The sequence below is a fragment of the Saimiri boliviensis genome, chromosome 1 (assembly GCF_048565385.1).
Source record: "Saimiri boliviensis isolate mSaiBol1 chromosome 1, mSaiBol1.pri, whole genome shotgun sequence".
NCBI lineage: Eukaryota > Metazoa > Chordata > Mammalia > Primates > Cebidae > Saimiri > Saimiri boliviensis.
In genome coordinates, this window is record NC_133449.1 from 141,076,840 (window position 1) to 141,099,916 (window position 23,077).

General features: G+C 47.0%; 1 protein-coding gene and 1 pseudogene across 6 annotated transcripts in view; both read left to right on the plus strand.

Moving 5' to 3' along the window:
* Window positions 1–23,077, plus strand: part of ANKRD11 (ankyrin repeat domain containing 11) — a 234,351-nt gene that overhangs the window by 106,923 nt on the left and 104,351 nt on the right. The gene's annotated exons all lie outside the window — the stretch shown is intronic.
* LOC141585548 (ubiquitin-ribosomal protein eS31 fusion protein-like) overlaps window positions 1–23,077 on the plus strand; it is a 54,137-nt pseudogene continuing 31,060 nt past the window's right edge.

Sequence of the window (23,077 nt, forward strand, 5' to 3'; positions counted from 1 at the left end):
GGTTGAAGTATACCAAAAAAAAAAAAAAAAAAAAAATCTAGTTGGAAAATGGAAGAGTGTTTTAATAGCTTTCTGACTTAATTTTGGAGATTTTCATTGATGCGACAGCAAAACCCAGCAGGTGTTGGTGTTGTGAGAGTCTGCAGCAGCAGAGGGGGCTGCCCTCATGTCTCAGGGTTCCCTTGGGCCTCTCTGGCAGTGGGTGTGACTCCCCTGCCTGTGTGTCCACGTCTGGACATGCACCCAGGTCAGCACACAGTGTGCACCAAGGGCCAGTTTGCTGCTATTGACTGTTGTGCATCTCCAGATGTGGGTTTACTTGTTTTCACTGCGTCAGAAAGCACGACCGATCTCATCAAGGGGGAGTTTTAATTCTTCAGAAACTGTCTGCTCATGAAGTTTTCCAAAATTCTTACCTTTGGAAAACTGAATTTTCACATAGACAAGTTGTTGAGATGTTCTATATGAACTTGCAGCCTTCCTTTGTTCACTTTTCGGAAACGATCAGCCAGTACTCATGTCTGAACAACTGGAGTTTGCATGTCGGTCATTCTTTAATGGAAGAATGGTGCTTCCTGTCCAGAGGCTGCTGTGTCTCGGGTGCGGCAGCAGTGTTTTGTACATACTTGATTTGTCGTGAAGGATACGCACAGGATGAGTGCTGTGGGCTTGGGACGTAGTGCATGTCAACAGATGTACTGCACAGCAGCTCTCCAGTGAGCTGGATCGTCACCCAGCTCAGAAGGCATTGTCATCAGAGGGTAGTTTTATACCTAGGGAGCAGCTGCGCCAAGCTCTTCGGTCCGTGTGAGAATATGTAGTTGAATGAAGCAGGTCAGCCTGTATGCTTATTGACAGTTTTTAAACATTTCACACCCTTAGGAGAGTCTGCTTGTATCAGTTACCTCCCCCAATACATTTACTTGCAAATGTGTATGCAGTTTTAGAGGGTTCTAATGTAGTGACCCTGGGGAATGAGTCTCTTCCTGGGATTCTTACAGACATGAAAGATTTGGTTCCCCATTAGGGTGGGTCTGTGCCTTTTCCTGGTTGCATGCTCACAGATGCAGCACATGTCCCAGTTGTTAGCTAGCATCACAGAGCTGTCTCCTTCCTTTTATCTTTGCATGCCAGTAACACACAGGCTATGTCCCCACAGTGCAGGACTGGGTTCTTCTTTAACAGCTTGCCACCAGGGTCCCAGGATTATGGAGCTGGAAAAAGTCCAGCCCATTCCTCTGGCAGTACACAGCCCTTCCCTGGGGCTCAGCCAGATTACTTTGCTTGTATAATTCTTCCTGTTAAGATGCTGCCTTAACATTGACCAAGCATCTCACTTTCTAGCTGGTTTGAGTGGTGCTGTTCTGTTCTTGGTGTTCTTTCATCTTGTTCTGTGGTTCAGTCTGGTCACCTGGTTTAATAACTTGTCTTTGTTTTTCAAAATTGTTCAGATCTTTTAAGATGATCTGGATTGCGGTGAGTTAAAAACATACTATGATGTGTTTGCCGGTTTTGAGATTTTTTTTTTTTCAAGACTAGTCAAGTGCAGTAGTGAGAAGAGGGGAAAGAGTAGAACAGGGAATTGGATCTGTAACCGACTATGAACAATCAATTGAGATAACTCACTACCTTCAGACCAGCCAGGTTTGGAAATCTTTTTTAACAGTTAGGGAGTACTCTCATCAGCTCTTAAGTAGCCTTGGAGAAATTGCCACCTCTGAATTGGCTGCAAATGAACTTTGAGGCTTTCCAACAATGCTACAGCCAACCTGCCTAAATTGGAAGGCCAAGGACAGGCAACAGCACTACTCTGAACATTTAAAAAATAACTCAGGCCGGGCGCAGTGGCTCAAGCCTGTAATCCCAGCACTTTGAGAGGCCGAGGCGGGTGGATCATGAGGTCGAGAGATCGAGACCATCCTGGTAAACATGGTGAAACCCCATCTCTACTAAAAAAAATACAAAAAATCAGCTGGGCATGGCGGCGCATGCCTGTAATCCCAGCTACTCAGGAGGCTGAGGCAGGAGAATTGCCTGAACCCAGGAGGCGGAGGTTGTGGTGAGCCGAGATCGTGCCATTGCACTCCAGCCTGGGTAATAAGAGCGAAACTCCGTCTCAAAAAAACAAAACAAAACAAAACAAAACAAAACAAAAAACAAACTCAATAACCTCTTGTGTTTAGCTCTTTAGGCCATTTATTATGGAAATGGTTATATATAATTTTACAGCATCCTTAAAGAAGCTCTTTATCATGAAATATGACTCCTGTATATGAAAGTGGTCTTTTCAGGTTTTATTGAGACGAGGAGTAGAAAATACCCTCATTTTTCCACAAGAGCTATTTTTGTTTGTTTGTTTTTTAGTTTCTATTATTATTATTATTATTATTATTTTAAGATAGAGTTTCGCTCTTGTCACCCAGGCTGGAGGGCAGTGGTGCAATACTGGCTCATTGCAACCTCTGACTCCCAGGTTCAAGCAACTGTCCTTTGTCAGCCTCCCAGGTAGCTGGGATTACATGTGCAATCACCACCACACCCAGCTAATTTTTGTATTTTATGTAGAGATAGGGTTTCACCCTGCCAGGCTGGTCTTGAACTCCTGACCTCAAGTGATCCACCTGCCTTGGCCTCCCAAAAGTTCTGAGATTATAGGCGGGAGCCACCACATCTAGCCCACAAGAGCTATTTTTATAATGAGAAGTTTCCTGAGGAGTGAGAGTGGTGTGGCAGGTATGGAGGAGAGGAAGATGCCTGCTTTTCAGGGACAGGGAGGCCACTGTGGAATTGCAGTCCCAGAATGTGCCTGTGTCATGGAAAGAAGCAGGTCAGAGGCTCCTGCTGCCTGCCCATGGACCTCAGCAGGACCTTGTGCTCATGGCATGGAGTGGCCTGGGGAGCCTGCGTGGAACCTGGGCTGTGATCGGGCGAGTCTCCAGTTGGGTTAGGGAGGTGGGGAGGAGCAGTCTGTGAGCTATAGACACTGCTGTCTTCCATTCAGCAAACACTGGGGTCTGGGAACCCACATTCACTTTTGACATATAGTGGTTTGAGCTTTCCTTATTCATAGCTCTCACAATTATATTAGTCTCTATTACAAGAACTTTCCTTTGTGATTTTTTCGCTCTTGTTTTTATACATCTTCCTCATGCAGATCAGAATGATTATTCCCACTGTCTGCCATGTCTTCTTCTATTCATGAAATATTTAGAGCCTGTTTTGTGCAGGATGCCAGGCAGAGCTCTGCCGGATTCCAGAACAAACGGTAGTACCCCACTTGGAGTAATTCCTACCTGTTTGCATCAGCCAGCTACTTCCCCTTTAATCTTTCAAGATTTTCTGAGGTGGACCTTCTTACTCCTGGTAAGAGGAAAATAAGCCTGGCATGCTCCCTCCCATAATCCCAGCACTTTGGGAGGCCAAGGCAGGCAGATCACTTTGAGGTCGGGAGTTCAAGACTAGTCTGGGCAACATAGTGAAACCCGTCTCTATTAAAAAATACACATACACACAAATTAGCTGGACATGGTGGTGGACGCCTGTAATCCCAGCCTGTAATCAGGAGACTTAGGTAGGAGAATTGCTTGAACCCAGGAGGCAGAGGTTGCCGTGATACAAGATCGCGCCACTGCACTCCATTCTGGGCAACAAAGCGAGACTCCCTCTCAAAAAAAAAAAAACCAGGAAACTCAAGTTGAATGTGTGCAATGGACTCGAGTTATGTGTGTCGTGGACTCTTTTCATCCCAGGGTGTGAGCCATGTCACCTGTGAGCACAGCTGAATGAGGTGGGCATGGTGACCTCAAGGTATTTATGATGTAGCAAGAAGGTGCTAGGTCCTGAGAGAGACTTCCAGAAGCTCCCGTAAGAGGAGGTGTGCAGGGCAAAGGAGAGGGAGGGAGACTGTGTTTCCTTGGGGACTGGGCTTGCCAGAGGCTCTACTGAGGGCTAGCATTTACATGGGCTTTGAATAATAAGTAAAATGTGAAGAAACTGTATGGAGTTTACAAAGGAAATTTTGGGGGAAACAGAAAGGGCCTTGCTGACTGTAGATAAGTCACTCAGTTCAGATGCAGGTAGATCCCAAGGTCGTGAGCAGACACAAGTTCACTCTTGAAGGTGTTTTTCTGTATAGTTGATGACACGTATTTCCTGTGGAGTTGGTTAAACGTATTCCCAGTTTTCTTTTTTCCTAACCTAGTGTTAAGAGAAAAGCAGCTTTGGGGGACTTCCTGTCCTAGGAGCCTAGTTAAGTGCAGGTTCTGGGTGTGCTGGAGGTACTAGACATGGTTGTCTGTGAACCTGACCGTGTTGATTGGGTGTGCTCTTGTAGGCTGACATGCGAAGTGCATTCCAGATGCTGAGTTAAGCATGAAAATTCTGTAGCTCGGCTCTGAGGGACACCTGAGATAGGTTTGCTGCAGCACAGTGCCTGCCGAGAATCAGTGCTCAGCATGTGTTCTTGAACTGGATGCAGATCCTGGAGCATCTCAGCATGGCATCAAGGGTGCTGCTCATCTAGAAAGTGGACTGGCAGACCCATTGAGGTGTTTTCAAAAATTAAACATTGTTTTTCTTGTTTCCGTTTTTAACCATTGTAGAAAATGTAAGATAACATGAAAAGAGTGAAAATCTGCCTTATACTCCCTTATCCAGGTAATGAACTTCAGCTTATTATTTATTCCTTCAGGAAAGACCCATCATGTCCTTACTGATTTTCTGTTAGCTTGTCCTCTCAGTGGTTGAGAACAAGGTGTTAAAATTGTGACCACAGTTTGTGGTTTTGTGTATCGGTCGTGCAGTTCTAACAGGTTTTACTTCATGAATTTCTAAGCTTAGTAGGGCTCTGAGAGGGAAAAGGGAAATTTTTTCTTCTGCTCTCATACCAGAGCAGCAGTCAGCACAGAAAACACAGAAGGCATCTGTGACCCGATGTGTGGGTTTTTGCCCCAAGAGGAAAAAAGCAGTCAGTTCTGCAGGAGACACCAGCGGGTGTCCCCCAATCTACCGCAGTCCCAGCACTGTCTACCTGGAGACAGCATGGGATACCACAGGGTGAGGACTCAGTCTCATAGACTGCCACTACTTCCAATACCCATCACAAGCCCTGGGTTACTGTGTCTGTGCTTCTCACCGACCTGCCATGAATCTGGGCTTCCATGACCCTTCCTTGGGTTAAATAATTTGGTGAGAGTAGCTCACACAAGTCAAGGTTACACTTATACATTGACGGGTGTAGTGGAAAGGATTTTGCAAAGGATATATGCAATCAGATGCAAAGGGTAGGGTATGTGGTGGGGAGTGCAGAGCTCCAGGAGATTCCTCCCCAGAGTTAGACAACTGTTGCCTGGACCTTTGTTTTTGAAAGATTTTCACAAATGTTTTTCTGCAGGACTTACAGGTTGTGGCCCCCGGCTGTGTGCTCACGGTTTCCCTGAGAACCTGTGGCTTTCCTTGTATGTTCTTCTTGATCTGATTTCTCACCTTTGACTGCCTTTAAGATTTTCTTTCCACCTCTGATGTACCTTGGTCTGGTTCTCCATGTTTTATGATTAGGATTTGCTGAGCTTCATGGATCACTAGAGTTTACAGTTTTCATCCAAATTTGGGAATGTTCAGGCTTTATTACCTCATTTTTGTTTGTTTGTTTGTTTTGTTTTGTTCTGTTTTGTTTGAGACATAGTCTCAGCCTGTTGCCTAGGCTAGAGTGCAGTGGCACGATCTTGGTTCATGGCAACCTCTCCTGCCTGGGTTGAAGCGGTTCTCCTACCTCTGCCTCCCAAGTAGCCGGGATTGCAGGCACTTGCCACGGCACCTGGCTAATTTTTGTATTTTTAGTAGAGATGGGGTTCCACCATCTTGGCCAGGCTGCTCTTGAACTCTTGACCTTGTGATCCACTTGCCTGAGCCTCCCAAAGTGCTGGGATTACAGTGAGCCACCGCACCCAGCCTCCTTTATGTATTTTTTTCTGCCCTCCACCTCCTTTGGGAACTCCACTTACCTGTAGGTTAGGCCGCTGCATTTCACACATGCCATCCTCAGGGTCTGCCCCAGTGATCCATCTGTCTGTGTTCATGCTGGAGGTGTTGATAGGCCGTTTCTCTTAGTTCACAGATCTTGTGAATGCCTGTTCCTCTGTGAGTCTCACCCAGTGTGTTTTTCATTTCACACAGTGCAGTCTTCACCTCTGCAGGTTCATTCCGTTGTGTTTTCATATCTTCCATGTTTTTAGTTTTTGAATGTGGGGAACTGAGCTATATGATTTCATGTCTGCATCTACTAATTTTGCCTTCTGTGTCAATTCTGGGATGCTTTTGATTGATTTTTTTACCTATGCTGTTGTATTTTCTTATTTACATGCCCAGGACTTTTTTTTCAATATACTTTTTATTTCTGAAAATTTTTAGGTTTACAGAAAAGTTGTAGGTTGGGTGTGGTGGCTCATGCTTGTAATCCCAGCACTTTGGGAAGCCATAGTGAGAAGATCGCTGGAGCCTAGGAGTTTGAGACCAGACTGGGCAACTTAAGGAGACCTCATCTCTACTGAAAGTTAAACAAATTAGCCAGGTGTAGTGGCATGTGTCTGTCGCTCCAGCCACTCAGGAGGCTAAGGTGGGAGAATCGCTTGATCCCTGGAGGCTGCTTGATCCCTTGATCCCCTGCTGCTGTACTCCTGCACTGTAATCCACTGCTATGCTATTTATTTTTTGCTTAAATTCTTCCACATTCCATGCCTGAGAACATTTGATTGGATGCTGGACGTTGTGAATTTTACCTCATTATATACTGGATAATTGTGTATTCCCGTAAATCTTCTTGGACTTTGTTCTGGGATGCACATAATTCCTTGGAACCATTTTGTCCCTTTCAAAAGGCTGTTCTTTTTAGGATTTGTGAGACAGGCTGGAGCTCGGCTCAGTTTTGGGTTATTCAGTCCCCTGGCTGTGGCAAGCCCTTCCAGACCCTTCTTCCCAGGGCTCTGGGCAGGGATCTGGCTGGGAGTAGACCAATTCCAGTCTTGCGTGAGCCTGGGGACTTTTGTGTGGATGTCGTCCTGTCCTCCAAACCTCCAAGGGAGTCCCCTGCACACCCTAGGGCTCCTGCTCTGTGCAGTCTCCGTCAGCCCCATCTTCTCAGGCCCATGCAGCCGTGTTCAGGCTTTCTCATCACGTCTTGGGCTTTTCTGTGACCTGCGTGTGCTCGAGAGCACCACAGGTGGAAAGGCAGATCTGGCTTCCTTTCTGTTCCACATCAGTTATCAAGACATGAGAAATCAACCTCATGGAGAGAAAGGGAAGATGGCACTCTGCAGCACCACCCGTGGGGGGCCCTGGAGCAGGGTAGCTGTGTTGGAATCAGGTCTTTGTAGTGGTCAGTAGTCTGATGTTAGTGCCGATTTTGGAATTAGATAATTTTACTGTGGTTATGTATGATGTTAGCATTAGGGAAGTTGGGTAAGGTGGTACAGGGACTCAACTATTTTTGTAACTTTTCTGTAAGTCTGAAGTTTAAAAAAGGAACCTAACAGATGACCACAGTCTTTTTTTGGGGGCGGGGTAGGGGGGAGATGGAGTCTCGCCCAGTCTGGAGTGCAGTGGCACGATCTTGGCTTACTGCAGCCTCCACTTCCTGGGTTCAAGCATTTCTCCTGCCTCAGCCTCCCAGTAACTGGGATTACAGGCACCCGCCAACATCCTGGCTAATTGTTTTGAATTTTTAGTAGAGATGGGGTTTCACCTTGTTGGCCAGGCTGGTCTTGAACCCCTGACCTCAAATGATTTGCCTACCTTGGTCTCCCAAAGTGCTGGGATTACAGGTGTGAGCCATTGTGCCCGGCCAAGCAGTCCTAATAGAAACTTTGCAGACCTGCAGTGCAGAATGGGAGGCCTGACTATCATCTGCTGACCGCTGGCTGCAGCCTCCATCCAGCCACTTCCTTCTGTTCCAGCGTCACTCCCTCCATCTGAGCCCCTCCCCTGAGAGTTGCCTTTTTTTTTTTTTTTTTTTTTTTTTTTTTTGCACGCCCGAGATCTTCTTGTGTATCTTTGCTAAGCAGTGTCCTTAGTGGGCGGTCTTCACCATTGTTTGGTGGTGGCCAAATGACCTGCCTCTCCCACCCTCCCTGCTCTTGGCAGAGCGGACACCACCTCCATGTCATTGCGGCCTTCTGTGGCTCTTGCACCTTCTGGAACATCTGAAATCAGCCCTGGCCTTTCCCCATGGACCCCTAGAGTACCCAGTAGACAGTGTGCATCTCGAATGGGGCCACCCTCCTGCTCTCACTGCCATACTCTTCATGCCTTTGAACCTGGTGATCGAGGTGTGGGGAGCTGGGGCAGGGTGTCTTGCTGGCACACTTCACAGGGACTGTCCATTTGCATGCAGCACTGGCTGTGATAGACTGAGTCTTCATGCTTCTGCTTTATGGAGATGCTGTTTACAAGTCATTGTGTCGTCTGGAAGGATTCTGCAGTGCTATTTTGGATTGCTGGAATCTAATACTCAATGGTTTTCTTTAATAAAAAAGTTCAGTAACTTATGAACACGTCTGCTTTTCCAAACCTAGCAGAAGATAAGGAGTCAGTTTCCTAGATAAGATTGGTGATTCGGTCTTGACTTGTGCCCCTGCAGGCTGCATTTGGAAATACTGCTCCTGGAGGGATCTTTCAGGAGGCAAGGCCACTGCAGGTGCAACCACCCTTCCAGGGAAAAGCCCCCTGGGCCCCCACACCCTCTCGCTGTGTGCAGTGCTCTCTATCCTCTGCTGTCCCTGCTGAGAAAAGATGGCCCTTTACTAGGGAGAGAGTGGCTTGGTTTCCATCATCTCCTTGGGTAAAGGGTGGGGCAGCAGGGCAGTGTGGATGGCCCTGGACACAAAAGTAATGTTGGAAATTGGTCCTGCTGCCCTCAGAAGGGAGGATTTGTGTGTTGCCTGTCTTAATAATGAAGTTTAAAAAAAAAATGTGGCTATGATTTTTAACATGGAGTTATTTTTTTGTTCAGTCATTATGTTAATGGAAAACTTGTGTGTGGATTTCCTTTTTTTTTTTTTTTTTGAACCTACACTAAAAGTAGGTAAGTTGTTCATTGGAAGCTGGTATTGTATTTTCTTAATCTATAATGACTTGACTTAAAAACAAAAATCTGAGGAGTAGGAGAAACTCTGGCAGCCCCTTTGCTTCTCTCACAGACAGGTTTGACCCAGTTGCTGGGTATGGCGGCACATACCTGTGGTCCCAGCTACCTGGGCAACTGAGTGGGAGACTGGCTGGAGCCTGGAGGTCCTGGACTGTTGTGCACTCTGCATCAAGTTTGGCATCAGCATGGGGACCTCCTGAGAGTGGTGCTGCCAGGTTGCCCTAGGAGGGAATGGTGAGCCGCTCATCTCTGGTCTTATATTACCAGCCTCTCTGCCTCTGGCTGCTCAGCAGCTGGGGTGAGGCAGGCAGACTCTTGCATGGTCTCATGGCCGCTCACATTGGCTTTCTGTCATCAAACATGAAAATGGTGCCAAATGGGGTTTTCTTTACAGATTGTACGTGATGGATTGTGTACCTCAAGTGTGTTCGTATTTCTGAAGTCTTTGAAAGCATTTGAATGAAATGTGAAAACAGCATTGTGAGTGTATTGTGGTGGTGGGAATGGTGACTGTCTTCTTGCTCGCCCAGTATAGTTAGGGTATTGGTAGGGAGCAGCTTGAGGCTCTGCCATAGGAACACCCACAGGCTCTCGACGTCTCCGGTGCCCTTCTGTCTGTGGGGGTGCCGACTTGGGGATGCGCTTGGTCTGCTCATCAGGGTGGGGTAGAGGTGTGCTCTGAGCAGGTGGCCCTGGCAGGAGTTTCTGGTGATGCATCAGTCTCCCTTTGAGTTCTCTCTTTATTCTCTCTTACATACTCTGCCATAGAAAACCATTGCTTTTGACTGGGTGCGGTGGCTTACGCCTAATCCCAGCATTTTGGGAAACCAAGGCTGGCAGATCACCTGAGGTCAGGAATTTGAGACCAGCCTGGCTAACATGGCGAAACACCATCTCTACTAAAACTATAAAATTACCTGGGTGTAGTGGCAGGCACCTGTAATCCCAGCTACTTGGGAGGCTGAGACAGGGGGAATTGCTTGAACCTGTGAGGCAGAAGTTGCAGTGAGCCTGGACGTGCCACTACACTCCTGCCTGGGTGACAGAGCGAGACTCTGTCTCAAAAATAAATAAATAAAATAAAATAAAATAATTTTTTTTCCCTCAAGGCTGGGTGTGGTGGCTCACGCCTGTAATTCCAGCACTTTGGGAGGCCGAGGTAGGTGGATCACCTGAGGTCAGGAGTTGGACACCAGTGTAGCCAACCTGGTGAAACACAGTCTCTATTAAAAATACAAAAATTAGCCAGGTGTGGTGGTGCATGCCTGTAATCCCAGCTACTCTGGAGGCTGAGGTGGGAGAATCACTTTGAACCCAGGTGGCGGAGGTGGCGTTGAGCTGAGATCATGCTACTGCACTCCAGCCTGGGCTACAGAAACTCAGTCTTAAAAAAACAAAACAAAAGAAAACAAAAAGTAAAGAAAACCATTTCTCAGTTTGTGCTGACACACACATGTTCTTACACAGGTATATTCTCACCGACCTCCGGTGGTTCTATTGTTGGGCTGTCTAGTGGGCCTGCTTTTTCTGTAGGTGTTAAATATAGGTTGCCAACAATGCAGTCAGACCGAAAGGCCACCTGATTGCAGCCAAAGGAGGGAAGAATCTAGTCCTATTTTTTCTGTAGTGTGTGTCTTTGAAACTCCTTTGCAGCTGTCTGTACCACTGCTAGTGCAGAGGCTCCTTCCTGCAGAGGCCATCCTGTCCTGTCTTCCCCGTCTCGTCCTGTCCTGTCCTGTCCTGTCCTGCCCTATTCTATTCATGTAGGCCGCTCTTTCCTACAGAGGCTGTCCTGCCCTGTCCTGTCTCGCCTCGGCCCCCTGAGTAGCTTGGATTACAGGCCCGCGCCACCATGCCTGGCTGATTTCTCTATTTTTAATGGAGATGGATTTTCACCGTGTTAGCCAGGCTGGTCTTGAAACTTCTGAGCTCGGGTGACCTGCGTGCCTTGGCCTCCCAGTTTCAGATTCTTTATCTTGCTATATGGTTTTGTGGAGTGCCTCCTTCGGTGGGAGCTGAGTTTGACAGGGCCCTAGAGGGTGTTAGTGAGACAGAGGTCTGACTTCAGCTTGGAGGTGGTATTCAGGAAAGGTGGGGTGAGTGAGAAATCTGCACCTGTGCCCACTGGGTGCCATCATGATTGTGCTTGGGCTCTTGGCTTTGGGCCTTCTTGGCTTTCCACCTGCTGTATTGCTGGTCTGAGGGCAGGGGCTTCTGTTGACCTCCCATGGGAGGCTTATGTCCTTTGGCCTCTTGGGCTTTGGCTGTTCCTGGTCGTGCTTTGTTCCATGGGGACTTCATAGCTCTTTCTTCCTGCAGACACATGAAGTAGCAGCGTCCACTTGACATGTGCCAAGGTTTTGAATCAGACAGAAATCAGCCCATCAGGAAGGGTAGACACAGCGCCTTTATGAACTCAAATGCTTCCAGAGTGTGGGGATAACCGTGGCAGTGATTCATTGAGAGAACCTCTCTGTCCTCTCAGGAGGTCAGGGTTGGCATAGGGCTGCTGCTGTTTCTCCAGAGCACCCAGGCAGGCATGCCTGGGAGGGGTTTCCCTGGAAATCTGACTGCCAGTGCTTCTGCTAGAGCTGTTATCTTGCAGCTTTCACCCCAGCTGAACACTTTCTCTTGTGGCTCCTCCCTCTTCCTCTTGGAGATGACCCTTGCCCCACACCTCTCCCTTAACTCAGCAGCAGGGGTGTCTGTTTGGCCTTAGGCTCTGGGTCTGCACCAGCCACCCCGCCAGGCTGAATGTCACTCTTTTGAAACATGTCTTACAGTGGTGTGAAAGTGGAATCCAGGCAAGAAAGAGGTGTATGACACGGCATAACTGAATAACTACTTTTATTAAAAATGATACTTTTGGCCAGGAGTGGTGGCTTACACCTGTAATGCCAGCACTTTGGGAGCCTAAGGCGGGTAGATCACAAGGTCAGGAGTTCCAGACTAGCTTGACCAACATGTCAAAACCCCATCTCTACTAAAAATACAAAAATTAGCTGGACGTAGTCACCTACTACTCGAGTAGTTATCCTAGCTACTCGAGAGGCTGAGGCAGGAGAATTGCTTGATCCTGGGAGGCAGAGGTGGCAGTGAGCCAAGACCACACCACAACACTTCATTCTGGGCAACAGAGTACAACTCCGTCTCAAAAAAAAATAAAGAAAAAAATTACACTTTTGTTTCTTGGATATGATGTCAAAGTGGTGGTTAAGTGTTTATTTCAGCTGGACACAGTGGCTTACAGCTGTAATCTCAGCACTTTATGAGGCTGAGGCTGGAGGATCACTTGAGCCCCAGGAGTTTGAGATCAACCTGGACAACATAGTGAGACTCCCATCTATTTAAAAACAACAACAAAACATATTTATTTCTTGGCCAGGTGTGGCGGCTTAGGCCTGTAATCTCAGCACTTGGCAGGCTGAGGCAGGTAGATCACTTGAGGTTAGGAGTCCAAGACTAGCCTGGCCAACATGGTAAGACCCTATCTCTATTAAAAATACAAAAATTAGTTGGGCATGGTAGCACACAGTTCTCCTGCCTCAGCCTCCCAAGTAGCTGGGATTATAGGTGCAGGCCACCACATCCGGATAAATTTTCTTTTTTTTTTTTTGAGACAGAGTCTTACACTGTCGCCCAGACTGTAGTGCACTGGTGTGATCTTGGCTCACTGCAATCTCGGCCTCCTGGGTTCATGCAATTCTCCTGCCTCAGCCTCTGGAGTACTTGGGACTACGGGTGTGCGCCACCACGCCCAGCTATTTTTTTTGGTATTTTTAGTAGAGATGGGGTTTCACCATGTTGGCCAGGATGGTCTCAATCTCCTGAGCTCGTGATCTGCCCACTTCGGCTTCCCAGAGTGCTGGGATTACAGGCGGGAGCAACCTTGCCCAGCCATTTTTTTTTTTTTTAAGTAGAGACAGGGCTTCACCACGTTGGCCGGGCTGGTCTCGAACTCCTGACCTCAAATGATCCACCTACCTCAGCCTCCCAAAGTGCTGGGATTACAGTCATGAGTCACCTCACTCAGCTGCCCGTCTCACCCCTTTTTGGATTGATTGTTCACCATGTGCTCAGGTAGTTCACTAAGATCCCTTTAGAACCTTGCTCAGCCAGAGTAGGCCCACACTGGGCAGCAGGTGCACATGTTCTATCAACCTGTGTAGGTCTGGTCACCTTTGGGGCCAGAAGGGCACACACTCCTTCGCATAAGCCCCAGTGCTATGCTGATTATACAGCCCTGCCACCCATGCAGGAGATGCTCCCTGAGGCCTCCATGTTCTTCTCTGCCTTTGCTCACTTCTCTGGAAAGCAGGCAGGCACTTGTCAGGATTTTCTTCATTTTTTTCTAGCATTTCTGCAAATCTAGAAACCTGTCTCCTGTTGGTTATTGTCTTTCAGCAAAGACTTGTTTGGCATTACATAAAAAATACTTCAACACGTCTAAGGCAGTGGGCAGGATCCTGGGGCTGCTCTTAGTGCCCTGTGCCCTGTTTCTTATGCAGCTGGAGGCTGCTGGTTGTGCTCTTGAGTAGCCTCAAGGAAGGTATCTGAGGGGACAGGGAGCTCTAATCCACTTAGGAGAAAAGGCGTTAAAATGGCAGCATTGGGCCAGGTGTGGTAGTTCACGCCTGTAATCCCAGCACTTTGGGAGGCCGAGGTGGGTGGATCCCCTGAGGTCAGGAGTTCGAGACCAGCCTGGCCAATGTGTCGAAACGTTTGTATCTACAAAATTAGCTGGATATGGTGGCCTGCACAGGTAGTCCTAGCTACTTGAGAGGCTGAGATGGGAGAATCGCTTTAACCTGGGAGGTGGAGGTTGCTGTGAGGCAAGATTGTGTTGTTGCACTCCAGCCTGGGCAACAGAGCAAGACTCGGTCCCAACAACAACAAAGGAAAAAAAAAGGGATGGTTGTTTTGCAACTGGGCCGCCATGAATAACATTTTTCCATAGTGAATTTCTTGTGGCAGAGGAGCTTTATATATATCCTTTGATATTTGGATCTGGATTGAAGCTTGAGGGGTTTGGAGTTGCTGAAAATAGTGTTTGTAGAGATAAGAGTGTGTTATGAGAAATGATGATTGGAAAACTGAAAAGGTCACTGTCTGTGGCAGTTTATTTCTAAATTTTTTTTTGTATTTTCAAAAACGTTAGATTGATTTTATTTTTTGGGAAATTACTGTATACATTCTTCTTGCTAAAGAGAATGTTAAAAAATAACAGCGGACATCTTCTGTGCCTGTTGTCCTCAATCCCGAGTTCTTTGTGAATCACAAGAACCAACACATCCTTCGCAAACCCGTGCATCGCACTGAGCTCTTCCATGCGCTTGGGGCGCTCGCATCCCAGTTGCCTGCAGGTAGGAGGGAGAGAGCAGTGGGGGAACAGAAAGCTGTAAGCTCCATTTGGAGCCAGGAGGCCAAGGCAGGAGTGTCACTTGAGCCCAGGTGGTTGAGGCTGCAATGAGCCATGGTGGAGCCACTGTACTCCAGCCTGGGTGACAGAGCTAGACTCAGTGTCTTAAAAAAATAAAAAATGCTCCAGTTGCATGCCTAGAAACCAGAGTTACCTGAGCTGATTTTCGATGTGCTGACAAGGTGTGCCCTTATTTTCCCATGGCCAGCTTTAGGTACATTTAATAAAAGCCCCGTTCACTGGTAATGCTTCATTTGAGCCATTTAAAATTATCTTATAAAATGTTTGTTCCACATAGGAGTTGGCACAAGGTCTGTGTCAGAAAGTCCTCCATTTTCAAGATAAGATAAAAATGCATGAGACCGTGTTGTTTTCTGGCACACGTGTACCAACAGTGTGCACCTCTTCCACAGCCCACTGGCTGCCAGCAGCTCCCAGAATGGCCTTGTGCTGGGGGAGGCCTGGGGGCTGGCCCCACCTTCTAGAAGCCAGTGACATAGCCTTCCTGGGGCTCATCCACCCTTCTTATGGTTTTGGGCACAGATGACCCTAAGTTTTCTGCTCTAAGGTACAATGAATGCCACAGCCGGGCTTGTTCTCGACCACAGGAGGCATCTTGCTGCTCCCCAGTGTGCCATCAGAACATTAACCCAAAAAGGTATTTAGCCTTGGAAAGCCCTTCCCCACCTCACCCCCACCTAGCAACCCCTTAAAACATGCATGAGTTTTCAAAAAACAGTGCCTGAAATTCCTGAAGTTCAAGACCAGCCTGGCCAAAATGGTGAAACCCCATCTCTACCAAAAACACACACACAAAATTAGCCAGGCCTGATGGTGCACGACTGTAATCCCAGCTACTCCAGGGGCTGAGACAGGAGAATTGCTTGAACCCAGGAGGTGGAGGTTGCAGTAAGCCAAGGTTATGCCCATTGCTCTCCAGCCTGAGTGACAGAGAGACTTTGTCTCCAAAAAAAAAAAACCAAAACCACCCCAAAATAACTAACAAACAAACAATGCCTGGGAAGGGCTCCTCAGCCTCCAACCCTGGCTCCACCTCTCTTGTTTATTACACAGGCTGGGTGGAGCACCTGCCTGGGAACGGCTCCTCAGCCTCCAACCCTGACTCCACCTCTCTTGTTTATTACAGAGGCTGGGTAGAGCACCTGCAGATCCAGCCTGGGCAGACTGGGTTCTGCCCTGGGAGTGGTGGAAGCTGAAACCCTGCCTGTCTGGAGTCTTGCAGGGGCCTGTGTGGGGCAGGCCTCTGGGGTGAATGTGTGTGTGTGAGCGTGTGTGGTGTGCGCGTGAGTACATGCGTATGGGGAGGTGCCGAGGGCAAGACATGTAGAAAGCAGTGTGGTTGCTTGTTCTTAACCCTTTCTACTCTAGCCACTGCTAAGCTCAGCCTTTCCTCTGCATAGTACTAGGTTTGTAACTCTGGCACGTGGATAAGTTTAGATGCATTTTTCTTAGTCTGCTAATATTGTAAATCTTTGTGTACACCAGTGTCTTCAGACAAGAGAAACCTGAGCACTGGAGTTTGCTAGTCATGCTGGCCAGTTGTGTGCTCTCAGCCAGGGCTATTTCCAGCCTACTTTATCTGTAGCCTTATAGCACAATACATTTAACGTAATATCTTTAAAGCTCCACACTTTTGCTATTTTCTGAGGAGGGTTTTGCGGTTAGGTTTCAATGCCATGATTTGAAATTAGTATCAAGAATTACAAATCAATATCGACCTAATCAGTATGGTGGACTTACATGTTTATGAAATCATTTTATGCCTTTGACCCTTGAACAATTTGGGGATTAGTGGCACAGACCCCTCTGGTACAGTAAAGTCCACGTACAACCTTTGATACCCCGGAATTTAATTCTCTTGACCAGAGCCTTCCTGTTCACATAAAAAGTCAATTAACACACATTTTAACACAACACTGACATATCCAAAGCACTTTTTCTTCTTCTTAAAGAGACAGAGTCTCGCTTGCCATGTGGCCCAGGCTGGGCTCAAGTGATCTTCCCACCTCAGCCTCCTAAAGCACTGGGATTATGAATGTGAGCCCCTGTGCCCCTCATATTTTATATGTCGTAAGTATTATATACTGTGTTCTTACGGTAAAGTAAGCTAGAGAAAAGAAAACGTTATTAATACAATCATAAGGAAGAGAAAATACGTTTACTATTCATTAAGTGGAAGTGGACCATCGTTAGGTCTTCATCCGCATCATTTCATTGAGTGGGAGGAGGAACAGGAGCTGGTGGTCGTGCCACCTCAAGGGTGGTGGAGGAGGTAGAGGGGCAGGCTGGAGAGGCAGCTACATTTGGTGTTGCTTACGGAAGTGCATCATTATTTCTAATTTGTGCTTTTTCAGTTCTCTAGAAATGTTCCTGTGTGCTAACAGTCCTCCCCTCACTGTTGGCTTTAGTTTCAGTGCTCATATCATAGACAGGTGCGTGTCGTACAAGAAGTCACAAGCAGACGGGAGTGACGGGAACCCCACTGCAGGAGTGTCTGATGTCAGTTTGTTTTCTGGCACTGCTGTTGCCTCCTCATCGTCACCTGGTGTGGTTCAGAAGCATTTATCACCAGCAGGTTGTCTAATACTAATTTCTCTGGTGTGGTATCTCTTACCTCTTGTGTTTCTCCAAGATTCATGTCTTGAAATGAAACACTTTATCCCTACCTTCCCCGCGCTCCCCCCACCCCCTGCCCCCGTATCCACAGTGTTTTCATGCTCTTGATTAGCTCTGTTGTAAACTGCTGTGAAGTGAGGCACAATCTCTGGAGACAGTTTTCTCCCGCAGGAATGCATTGTTTTGGTCTTGACAGCTTTCATGGCTTTTTCTGTGACGGTGATGGCATCTTCAATAGTGTCATCCTTTCAGACATTCATGATGTCCTCTCTGTTCAGTTCTCTTCTGTGTTGACAATCCTTGGTATAGAGCGCAGTGCGTAATGAGCCTTACAGGTCCTTACGACTCTTGATTTAGAGGCTGAATTAGAGACATTGTGTTTGGGGACAGAAAGACCATGTTAACGTCTCTGCTGTTGAACTCATGGGGTGCTGGGGACCACGGGTATTGTTCATTGTCAAAAGAACTTTAAAGGCAGTCCCTCACTGGCAAGGTACTTCCTGACTTCACGGACCGAGCATCACTGGAAGCAGTCCGGAAAAAGGATTCTTGTCCAGACTTCTTGTTGCACAACCGAATACCTGGCAGATGGTGTTTTATCTTTTCCCTTCAAGACTCAGGGGTAAGGCAGCTTTATACATAAGGGCAGTCCTGATCATAAACCCTACTGAATTTGCACAAAACAGTAGCATTAGCTTATCCCTTTTTGCCTTCTCTCCCAGTGTTCCTTTCACTTTCTTCCTAACAAACGTTCTTGTAGCATTTCCCCCCCCCCAGAATAGGGCAATTTTGCCTACATTCAAAACCTCTTGAGGGCCGGGTGTAGTGGTACACATTTGTATTCTCAGCACTTAGGGAGGCTGAGGTATGTGGATCACTTAAGGCCAGAAGTTTGAGACCATCCTGGCCTACGTGATGAAATCTCCATCTTTGCTAAAAATATAAAAATTAGCCCGTTGTGATGGTGGGCACTTGTGATCCCAGCTATTTGGGAGGCCGAGGCAGGAGAATTGTTTGAACGCTGGAGGTGGAGGTTGCTGTGAGTCAAGATCATGCCGCTGCATTCCAGCTGGGGCAACAGAGCAAGAGTCTGACTCAAATAAAAAACAATAACAGAAACCAAAATCCCAGTCCAGGCATATGTCCTTTTTTTTCTATGATATTATTATTATTATTATTATTATTATTATTATTATTATTATTATTTTAGGGCACTAATCTGCTACTCAATGATATTCTTAATGTCTGAGGTCTCAGCTGCTACTTCTTGGTTTGCAGGAGCTGTTTCTCTTGTTAATCTTGACGTTTTTCAAGCCAAACCTCTTTGTAAAACTATGAAACCATCCTTTGGTGGTGGTAAATTCTCTGGTTTTAGTTCCTTCCCCTTCCTTGTACTTTCAGTTGTTGTATAATGGCTTCACTTTTCTGGAATCAAACTAGAGTCTATTGGTACGCATTTCTTATAGCACTCCTGCACCCACATAAAAGTTGTGTTTTGTCACATGCTAGACCATAGGGCTACTGGGGAAAAAAAAAGGAAAGTTGCATTTTCATGTATCCATGCTGCTTGTGAATTAATTTTTAAGATGCATTTTCAATGTGTTAAAAAGGTATTTCACAGAAAGCTTTCATGCCTGCTGCCATAGCTGTGGGATGGCTTCACGGATGTCCTGTCCTTATTTTTGTGGTGGCCCTTCTGCTGGATTTATTCATTTTGAAATAGCAGCATCCACAGCTGCAGAGCACAGGCTGTGCTGCATGTCACACAAGTTTAGCTTTTTCCTCGTTAAAACTCCTGCTGCTTAGGAGCACTGCCAGCATCACTACTGGCACTTTGTATGGGTCCTGTGGTGTCATTTAAGGTTTACGGTATTTCCAGTAAATACAAAGAAGAATACTCGAGAACTGCAAGAGGAGGAGGAGGTGGTCATCTTCATTTTCTTCTTTTTCTTCCTTCTTCATTACATATTTTTTTAAAGGTTGAGGGTGGAGTGGTTTGGCATTTCTGTTTTAAATCAACATTTAAACTCTCTCTTAAAAAAAAAAAAAAAAAGACACAGTTGGCTGTGCATAGTGGCCCATGCCTATAATCCCAGCACTTTGGGAGGCTAAGGCGTATGGATCACCTGAAGTCAGAAGTTTGAGACCAGCCTGGCCAACATGGTGAAACCCTGTCTCTACTAAAAATTGAAAAATTAACTGGGCGTGGTGACAGGCACCTGTAGTCCCAGCTACTCCAGAGGCTGAGACAGGAGAATCACTTGGGCCTGGGAGGCAGAGGTTACAGTGAGTCAAAATCGCGCCACTGCACTCCAGCCAGGCAACAAGAGCAAAACTGCATCTCAAAAAAAAAAAAAAAAGGGAGGGGGGGGAGAGAGAGAGAGAGAGAGTCTTGCCGTGTTGCCTGGGCTGGAGCGCATTGGATTGTCACAGGTGTGATTATAGTCCACTGCAATCTGTGACTCCAGGTCCATGCACCCGCACCTAGCTTAAGACTTGAGATAATTTGTTTACTGCAATACACAATTTCTAGAGAGACCAGCTGCTCACGCGGAGATGATTAGTGTCACACGGTGTTTTAAGCGGATACCGAAGCACTTGAGCTCACAGCCATAGCGCAGGCCATGGCTATGAGGTCGTTGCAGTGTGCAGTGGAGTGTGTACCGCACTTGGTTTTGTACAGTGATGCCTGAGCCTGCATCTTTATGTTTGTCTTCTTTTCTCTCTACTGACTGATGCCATGTGTAGTCTCTGTGTGTAAGTTTTTATAAACTTTTAACTTTTTATAACATATGTATAATTATGGTAGTAAATGATATACTAATAGCTACATGTATTTTATACATTCATAACATACTTTTTCTGAAATTTTTTGGTATTTCTGGGCTGTATGGTTTGCCTGTAATTTTTTTTAAATTGTCACAAATCTCTAGTAACTAGTTTTCCAGTATATTTGTTGAAAACAAATCCATGGATGAGTGGCCTTGTGCAGTCAAGCATGGGGTGTCCAGGGGCCAGCTGTGTACATACACACGTATCCACGTTCATCATGGAATTATTCAGCTGACATCTTTTATTTCCTGCTTTTTCTCGTCCTTACCCGAACAGAGTAAAAGTGCTTTTCCTAATGCTCTCAGGAGGAGCTTTTCTCCTCTGATTGTAGAAAACCGATGACCCTAGCCGCTGTTCCCACAGCCCTCCTGAGGTTGCTCTGTAGATGGCGCAGCCTGGAAGCATAGAGCAGAAGCGTAGCTCACACATACACAGGGGTCGGCAGAGGCCATCAGTTCTGAATTCTCTCACAGAGCTGGGTTTGACAGGCTCTTTCTATACTGGGCCAGTTAATCATATTTGTCATATTTTAGGCTTTTCTGGATGTACAGTTCCTGTTGTATTATTCAGCCATGTAGAACAAAAGTAGTCATAGATTATATGTAAACAAGTGAGTATGGTTATGTTTCAATAATTTTTTTTTTTAAACAAAAACACGTGGTGGGCCATAACTCGCTGACCTTGGCTTTCTAGGAGTATTTTTGAGTGAAGAGAATTACTAGGATCGGTAAGCATAAAATCTCATTGCTTTCTGTTAAAATACTATCAATCCTTAAAGTCTGATGTTAATGCTTTTCAAAAGCGTTGTCATGAATAAAGGACCTCTTTAAGGGATGCCATGGGGAGAGAAGAAGGTGTAGAAGATCACCAGTTAAATTATTTCACATTTTTGTCTCCCTCACACTTTAGTGTTTTCTCCACTCTGACTTTGTGGAAGAGTGGGCGGAAAGCCATCTCTAGCAGGCTTGTTTGCTTTCGAAAGCCTGGAGACACCGTAGGCCTTGATGGTGAGTGAGGAAACAGTGGAGGTGGGTAGTGCTTGGCCATTGGAGGGACTTCCCTTACTTATCCAGCAGTCAAAAACCAGGTTTTTGGTTTTGCGGGGCAAGGTAGGGGGTCGGTACTTGCTAGGTCTTAAGTGCTTAGTTAATTATTTTCTCAGCTTTCTGGTTCTCAGAGTTCGCAGATGAAGTTCAGAGGAAAGAGCTGTCAAGAAAGGAGCCAGAGCTCGGGAGAGGGACCTTTCTGGGCTGTGAGGAAGGCTTAACCAAGTGTGGATCTGTGGCGTAGGTGGAGGGAGAGATGTGAACTTGCCTCCAGGTGCAGAGACTCGGAGAGGGAAGAGCACCAGGAGGAAATCCTTAGGGGCGGTGGGCACACCAGCGCTTGGGGAGCACGTTAGAGGGGGAAGGCGGAGTGGGGTGGGGTCTTGGAGGAAGCACGGCAGTGTCTGCACAGGGTCCTGTCAGGAAGTGAGACTAGAGGTCCTGGGTCTGATGGCGACAGGCAGGTGTGGGCGCTGTCCTGTCCCACACATGTTCCCCTGGCTCCCCATCAAGTCTCCGGCTGAACGGTGGTCGGGGGCAGGGGGAGGCGGGCTGGGCTGGTGGCCTTGCTTCTTCCTGTGGGACCTGCCTTGGACAGATCTGTGCTCCCTGGAACCCAGCGACTGAGGGGAGGAAGCTCCCGTCCTATAGGTGTGTGGTCGGCAGGCCCTTCTGGAGAGGGTGAGTGGGCCAGGGCCCCGCCCACTCAGTGATCGCTCCTGACGTCGTCCCATGTGCACCACCTCTGTGTCAAACGTAGTCAGCAGCAGCTCTAATCAAAAGTAATAATAAGGATATACCAATCTTGTAACCACACAGGGGCGTTTGTCAGGTGTCTCTGGGTGCTGGGTTCCAGGGGGTCCTGGTAGGTATGGGGGGCTGTCGTGTGCATGCCTCCCACGTGGGGTTGTGTTTGTACAGTATTCCCGTGGGTCTTCCTTACCCATCAGCGAGAGTTATGTCATGTTTTGATTTTTGTAAAGTAGAGCAGCTCGTGGGAATGTGAACTTCTGATGTCGGTCTCAGTCACATGCTTGTGATTTCTCTCCATTCGTTGGTTTCTGGTACTGCTGTGAGCCATATTTAGTCTCCCCTTGCGGCTGTGCACTCTGCAGAACTGGGCTTTTTCTGTGACTCAGGCAGTGCACGACTTGAAGGGCAGCTGGGTGTGGACTGCGGTGCTGGTGTGTCTGGAGAGGGTGGCCTGGCTCTTTGTTGGTGTTGCTCCCTGGTTGAAAGTGTGTGTTTTGGAGTTGGTCTTCCTTCGCATCCACATCACTGCAGGCCCTTCCAGTGGGGATCCAGTGTTGATGTGGTGGACACTGCCTCTTACCCACAGCCGCACCACTTACTTTGGGATAATTTTGGAAACATGTTTTTGTTCAAGTTGAGCCTTTAAATTGCTTCGCAGTCTTGGGTAAATTTCTTAACTTTACAGTTGCACTGGACAATCTGTGAAGGCCTTTGCATTACTTCTGTCATTCTCACAGGGCCTCCCTCAGAGTGCTATATTTGACAGTCCGGTGATCTGCAGTGGTGGAAGAGTTCTTTATGACAGCGACAGTCGGGACAGAGGATGATGACTCAAAGGTTCTTGCAGTGAACACATGTACTGAGGGTGCTGTGCCTTCCTTGTGGTGTGTGTACACAGGCAGGCACACACCAGTGAGCTTGCGTTCTGTGGATGACACTCTGAGGTGGACTGGGTCACCTGGGAGCTTCCCAGGTCCATGAACAGGGTGGTGCAGGAGCTGTAGGAAGTGGCTTTCAGTGAGTCCCTGCCACAAGGTGACTTTCTGACTTTGAACATTTGTCTGACTTTCCTTTGGGAATATTTTCAGTCACAGAATCTGAGGACAGTGTTTCTGGTCCCCAGGTTCAGCGTTTACTAGCATTTGACCAGCTTGGGTTTATTCATCTCTTCCTTCTACTTGTTCATGTTTTCAAAAAATTTTTTTCTTTCTTTAAAAACTTTTTAATTTTGGTATTTTAATTCTTAGTATT